Here is a 6,707-nt window from a genome sequence, read left to right on the forward strand (position 1 = left end):
AAATGTAGGTTGATTCAAAAATGTTTAGAGCTTTGAATAGCAGGCTATGGAACATGGTTCAAAGATTCCTCCTGAAGGATTAAGAAAAACAACTTTAGACATCAATTATTCCTACTTCTTTCTTCAGAGGGAAAAGCCAGAGAAAAGGAAAAGCTCTGGCCAAAGCCAGAGCAGTTGATTGGCTTGCTAGCAGATTTAAAATCCTTTTGACTCCAGATGTTCCTATTTCTTTTTTCCTGGCTCTGTAGGAAGTCAGGAATGAAAGAAAGGTTGTTGGCGGAAGAGTGTAGATCAATAATGAAAACCTGGATTGGTCTGGAAGTAGTGGAGATAGAAAAGAGGGAACAGATTCCAGGGATACTAGAGACCTGATGACAGATTTTCTGTAATACTCAGAATGCAGCAAGAAAAAAAAGGCAAAAGCAATGGGAAATAGTGAGGAAGAAGGCATGCTAGGAAAGCCAGGGGATGAAGAATTGAAAAAGGTCCACTTGGGGATACTGCTGCAGGATGGTTGATCTGAGTCTGTCTAAAGATCTCTTCTCCCTGATTTGAACTTTTAAGGGGAGAAATGCTCCTGTCACTTTCCACATATTTTCTTCCTTTTTTTCCCCCAGAAAGAGTTTGTGCCTCATTGAGGAGGAAATGAACTAACTGTATTTGGCCAAAACATCCTTGTATGTTAACTCTTTGGAAAAGAATTATTCTCCCAGTGTAAGAGAAAGGGAAACTTTTTGCATAGAGAATTGCTAAGGAGTCTAGAATACTGGTAAATTGAGAGTTGATTCCTCAATGTAATTTCTATTCCTCTCTCTCTCTTTCCCTTTCCTTCTTCCTGAAGTAAGGCTATGCAGAAGCACAATCATATCCAATTTGAAAACCAGAGGTGGAACTTAGGATATTTGAAAAGAAAAGCAGACTATACTAACAGAGAGCTGATCACATACAATCTCTTTCTTTGCCCATTTTCATGATATCCATGTTCTGAATGAAAGTTAAAAAGAACAAAACAATAAAGTGATCAAGGAGTTGCACAGGAACCAAGCTAAGAGTTACCTCAGAGGTTAGCATAACATAGATCCAAATATTCATTTAAACATCTTTGTGTCAGCAAAGAAAGGGAAAGGAGATAGATGTCAATCGATTAGAAAAGGAAACACATTTGTGGAACATGAATGTGATGGACTATTACTTTGCCTTAAGAAATACTGAACATGAAAAATTGAAAGAATAATGTGAAATCTTACATAAAGTAATGTAGATTTTAAAAAGTTGATCTGGGAAAGTGTGAACTCTGGTATATGGATAGGGAGAGCAATTTTGGCTACTTTCAACTAATCTTTCTATTAATTGCATATCCCAGCAACTCATGATCCAAGGCAATCCTAACAAACTCTGGATATAAAATGGAAAAAAGGAACAAACAAAGAAAATAGCAGCAGAAAAAAACCCTGAAAATGAGGACAGTTCCCACCTTATTGCAGAAGCAAAACTTCAGTTAACTGAGGTTCAAAGTCAAGAAATAGACTGGGAAATGAGCAGGGAATAGAAAAAGATCCCAAGTATAAAAGGTGACAATGGTGACAGGGCAAATTGAAACAAACTCAGAAACCAAAATCAAAACTCCTCTATTCAAATCCTCAAAGAAAAAATATGAATTAGTTCCAGGCTGTGGAAGATATTCAAAGAGAATTTTTTAAGTCAAGTAAGAAAGACAGAAGACACATTGGGATAAGAAATGTGTTGCAAGAAAATGAGGGGGAAGAAGGATCAACAGCTTGGTAAAGGAGTCCCATATGCAAAAATATTGAAGAAAACAACACCTTAAAACAAAACAAGACAAGACAAAAAACAGAACCAGCCAAAGGCAAGAGAGGCACCAAAATTCAACAAAGAGAATAGCTTGAGCAGCAGAATTGCCAAATGAAAAAGAAAGCACAAAAACTCACAGCAGAGAAGAGCTCCTTAAAAACCATAACTAGTCAGAATGGAAGAGATTAAAAAAAAAATCTTGCAGAAAAAAAAAAAACCTCCTTCAAAACTATAATTTACCAAATGGAAAATGAGGTACCAAAGCTCAAGGAAGAAAATCAATCCTTAAAAATTATAATTGGGTAAGAGGGAAACAATGACTCTAAAAGTCAACAAACTCCTGCCTGCTTCAATGAGAAGGAAAAGAATTGTACTTGGAAAAAATAAAAATAAAAAACAGCCTAATGTTCTTATCCACTGTTTTGAAAAATCAAAACAAGCACACAACCCAAAAATCCAAAATAGAAATGCCATCCTTGTAGAAATATAAAGAAAGAACTAGCAGAAAGGCTCAATACAGAAGATTCAAGAATAAAGGTGAGTTGACAGCTGATGGCTTCATGTAACATGTGTGCTTGTGTGTGTCTTTCACATCCTTTTAAAGACAGTATGAAAACAGAGAATGCTTTATGCAGTCACTGTTGTTCAATTTTAGTGGAGAAAGCAAGAGAAAGTTAGAAAAATAGGTTGATTCATAAATATTTAGGGGGAGGTAGAACCCATGTGATGAAGAAAAAATAAGGACTTGCATAAGTTTTAATAACGTGAAGAAAAATGTTGTTCAGTGAAGAAACATCATTTAATTTTTTCTTCTCTTCCCTTAGGTTTAGTTTCAACATCGAACAACTAGACAATACATACAACCAAATGAGGGTTTATGGGAGTCTTCTTCCAAATCAAGAAAAAGGATGTAGCTGCATAAACTGTATCTTCAAATCTTATCCTGAAGCAGACTTTTCTGAAAATGATCTGTCACCATAAAATACTTCCAGGTCTCCAGCACGGATAAGTGAGTCTAGTCAGGACCCTGACCCAAGGACATTTAATGCTGCTTGCATTGGGTGCAAATAACTCAGTTTATTTCTGTGGATGTCACAGTTCCGGAACTTCCCAAATCACCCAAACCAGGAGACTGTCAACTGTACTTCAGTCTTATCTCCTCCTCCAGTATTGAATTATTTTTAAAAATAATATCCACAGGCTTTTGTAAGTATTCTCCGTGTAACAGTCACTAATTTTTATTATGAAAAGTTGATTTATAAATAGGAATATAACATAAAAATAGAAATACAAGTAGGACTATAAAAAGAATTGGTAAATAGGGATATCAAATTTACGTGTTAAGAGAAATAGATTTTAACAATATCCTACTGTGGTTTACAAAAAAGGCTTAATATGAAAATATACAAAATCGTCCCCAGATGTCTCCATAAAAATGTGTTTATCTTTCCCATCATTACTTAAGAAATGCTTTATAGAGTAATAGTGAATGTCTTGTCTCTTTCTCCTTTTCTAAACAAAAGATGAGGTCGCTGCGGTTGAGTCGTATTGTGCTTTTTCGAGTTATTCCGATTCCAGAAGCGCTTAGGATCGCTGTCTCTGGGTCAGCACCCTGGGAATCCCACTTCCTTTTTCTCTTAGGGCCAATCGCGGCTAATGCAGTTAGGTCAGCTGCCCTTTGCATCTGCAGTGCTAGCTCCTGGCGCTGCAACTCCTTCGCCCTCTGTTTCAACAGCAGTCGTTCTGGATCTTCTTGTTTAGATCGAGACTTGACCACCTGCATCAACAAGTCTCTTTCTTGTTCGTCCCTCCTCCGCTTTGCCAGTTGATCTAGCTCTTGAAAGAATTTGAGCTGTTCCCGGACGTCACTCTCCTGTTGATAATTTTTATCATCCTTATAAGAAAGATACCTTTGGTGGGCGGCTACTGATGCTTTTTCCACCAGGGTTTGAAGCCTTTGCTTCGTTGCTCGTGACAGGTAGCTCACTACATCAGGATGCACTTCCGTTATGCCATGCTTCTTACCTATTTCTAAGATTCTTCTTTGTAAAAGTGCGGAAAGGAGAAAGGTTTCCCCTTTACAAGATCTTGTTAATGCGCCCGCTGATTTAGAATTGGTTGCCAAGATTCCTCCATCCTTAACGTCACCATCACCGCCGAAAGCACCTGTCCCGGGTCCTTTCGGGTTGTTCTTTTGCGAAGCTGCCGCTCGTGCCAAAACAGTGGAAAGAGCTTGAGAGACCACTGCCTTGGCAACTTGGAGCCCGGGAGTTGTCTGTCGACTTACTTGGATTTGCAAAGGGGGAGGGAGCACTGCGACCCTGGGAGTTTGCGTCAGTGTGAGGGGTCTAATCGAAGCCCCCGGCTTCTGTGGTTGCTGGCCAAGCACAAGCGCGGGTTGTCCGGGTCCGCTGGCGCGGGCCGGCGCAGCTTGGGTCAGCAGGACTGGAGGCTGAAGGGCGCTGCCGCCTGCCGCCTGAAGAGCCGCGTTGCCGGCTGTGCGCGCTACGGGGCGGCTCGGCTTCCCTGCGCTCGGGGCAGTGGCGGCCTGGGTCGTGAGCTGCCGCTGCTGCAGACATTGCTGGATAAAAACGGCCGAATCTGGAGTCGACTGTCTCAAGGCGGGTAAACTCCTCTTCAGGAAAGACTCGAGGAGAGGCTGAGGCGAAGCATTCAGATCTCGAGTTAGCTTGCTGCAGAAAGCTTCCGCCTCGATTTTCCCGTCTAGTAAGCTCCGTACTAAGTCTTGGATCTTCGCTGCCGTATCTGTAGGCTGCTTCCTCGAGGAAGCCAGCTGGACTAACGTCTCCAGGAAGTGCTGACATTTCTTCACATTTTCCACCGTTTCCGCGGCGGCGGCAGAAGCCGTCTTGGCTCCTGGTCCGGGGCCCTGGGGAGCTGCAGTCCGGACGGCTGTGGAGCCTGTTCCTGAGGCAGCTGTCTGGGCAGCAGCACCCAGAGGCGCCTGTGCCTGCGGGCCAGAAGGCCGTGATGCGGCAGCTGGCTGCTGGGTGGGCTGTGTCTGAGGCGCTTGCTTATTTGAGGTAGTCGAAGTCACTTGCCGGACAATAATTGTGGCTCCAGGAGCCGCCACAGATGCTTTGGGGACTAGAGCGGTGCTCGTGGCCGCGCTTGGTGCCTTGGTCTTCTGAGACTGGGACTGAGCGGGGGGCTGAGAAAGCAGGAACAACTGCCCATTAGTCTCATTTCGCAGGAGGAGCGCACCGGGGGGCAGTCGTAAAGTCTGAATATTTGCAGGATTCGGAGCTGCTTGAGGCGGACGGGGTGCTGCGCCGGTAGACGTCAAGGTGCCTTGGGTTTTAACCACAGGAACTGCTGGAATGCCTGCTAGGCTTTGTGTCACTATGCTGGCGGCGCCTTTAGCCACGGCCGTCCGGGTCCCAGGAGCTGGTATCCCACTACATTGGGGTAGGTCCTCTTTCGTAGTGGGCCCGACCATCTTGATAGTCCCTATGGTGGACTGGCCACCGGGTGCGCGTGTTTGCTGCTGAGACCCTGCCTGCACCATAGTGTTGGGGAACACCACTCTGATGACCTGCTTGGTGCCTGTTTCTGCCCTGCTGGGGCCAGGCTGGCTGTTGACGAGGGACGCCTGGGGGGCAACTCGAGTACCCAGAGTAATCGCAGCAGCAGCGGGAGTAGCAGCAGGAGCGGGAGCTGGAGCGGGAGCCGGAACAGCAGCGGGAGCGGGAGCAACAGCGGGAGCGGCAGCGGGAGCGGGAACAGCAGCGGGAGCGGGAACAGCAGCGGGAGCGGGAGCAACAGCGGGAGCGGCAGCGGGAGCGGGAACAGCAGCGGGAGCGGGAACAGCAGCTGGAGCGGGAGCAACAGCGGGAGCTGCAGCAAGAGCGGGAGCAGCAGCGGGAGCCGGAGCAGGAGCGGGAACAGCAGCGGGAGCGGGAGTAACAGCGGGAGCGGCAGCGGGAGCGGGAACAGCAGCGGGAGCGGGAACAGCAGCGGGAGCGGGAGCAACAGCGGGAGCGGCAGCAAGAGCGGGAGCAGCAGCGGGAGCCCGAGCAGGAGCGGGAACAGCAGCGGGAGCGGGAGCAGCAGCGGGAGCCGCAGCGGGAGCTGGAACAGCAGCGGGAGCCGGAGCAGGCCCACTCCGCCCGTTGAACGCGGTATTACTCCCTGTCTGGGACGCTGCGGCAGGTCCAGCCGTGTGACTTGGTGGCCTCCCTGGTACCACAGCAGGTCTCCCATTTCCAGTCCTGGAGGAGAGGGTCACGATGGGTGAGGAAGAAGCAGGCACCGCAGTGCTGAGGAGGAATATCTGGGTGGTAGCGTTAGAAGCACCTGGAGGCGGGACAGCTTTGGTAGCATTTTCCTTCCCCAGCTGCACCATCCCAGATTCTGGTTTCTGGTTGACTTGAGTGGTGGCAGGGGCCACAGCAGCAGCCACAGTCCCAGCGAAAGCCACAACACTCCCGGGAAGCTGAGAATTTGTCACGACATTGTTCCCAGTCAAAGTCGGCATCGCGGTGGTTGTACCACCTTGGCCGTTTCTGGAGGACAAAGCAGGTGCCACGGTATTGCTGCCGACCACCGGCTTGCCCTGACCCATGGCAGTAGCTCCTGACTCCATCCTCTTCATCTTCCTCAGCCCCGAGATTCGATGCAGGAATCTGATCTCTCCGGCGTTTTTCAGGTGCCGAAGATGAGCTTTTGTGCTCTCTGTTCGGAAGAGCTCTGTCGTTTTTCTTGTGGTCCAACTCTCTGTCCCTTCTGATTCTTGTCTGAAATCACAATTAAGAACCTCCACAGGAGAATCGTGACGAATGTGTCCGTATTTTATCTGTGTGTAAGAATGCAAATCTCTGCTTCATTATTGCTGGGAAAGCCGACTGGAATCACCTTTGCCTGTTCCTTTGCGA

General features: G+C 47.0%; 1 pseudogene; it reads right to left on the reverse strand.

Annotated features, from left to right (window-relative positions):
- Positions 1-3,268: 3,268 nt before the first annotated feature.
- LOC141553020 (transcription initiation factor TFIID subunit 4 pseudogene) lies at positions 3,269-6,397 on the reverse strand (annotated as a pseudogene).
- Between the last annotated feature and the right edge of the window lie 310 nt (positions 6,398-6,707).

Source organism: Sminthopsis crassicaudata, chromosome 2 (genome assembly GCF_048593235.1).
Source record: "Sminthopsis crassicaudata isolate SCR6 chromosome 2, ASM4859323v1, whole genome shotgun sequence".
Lineage (NCBI taxonomy): Eukaryota > Metazoa > Chordata > Mammalia > Dasyuromorphia > Dasyuridae > Sminthopsis > Sminthopsis crassicaudata.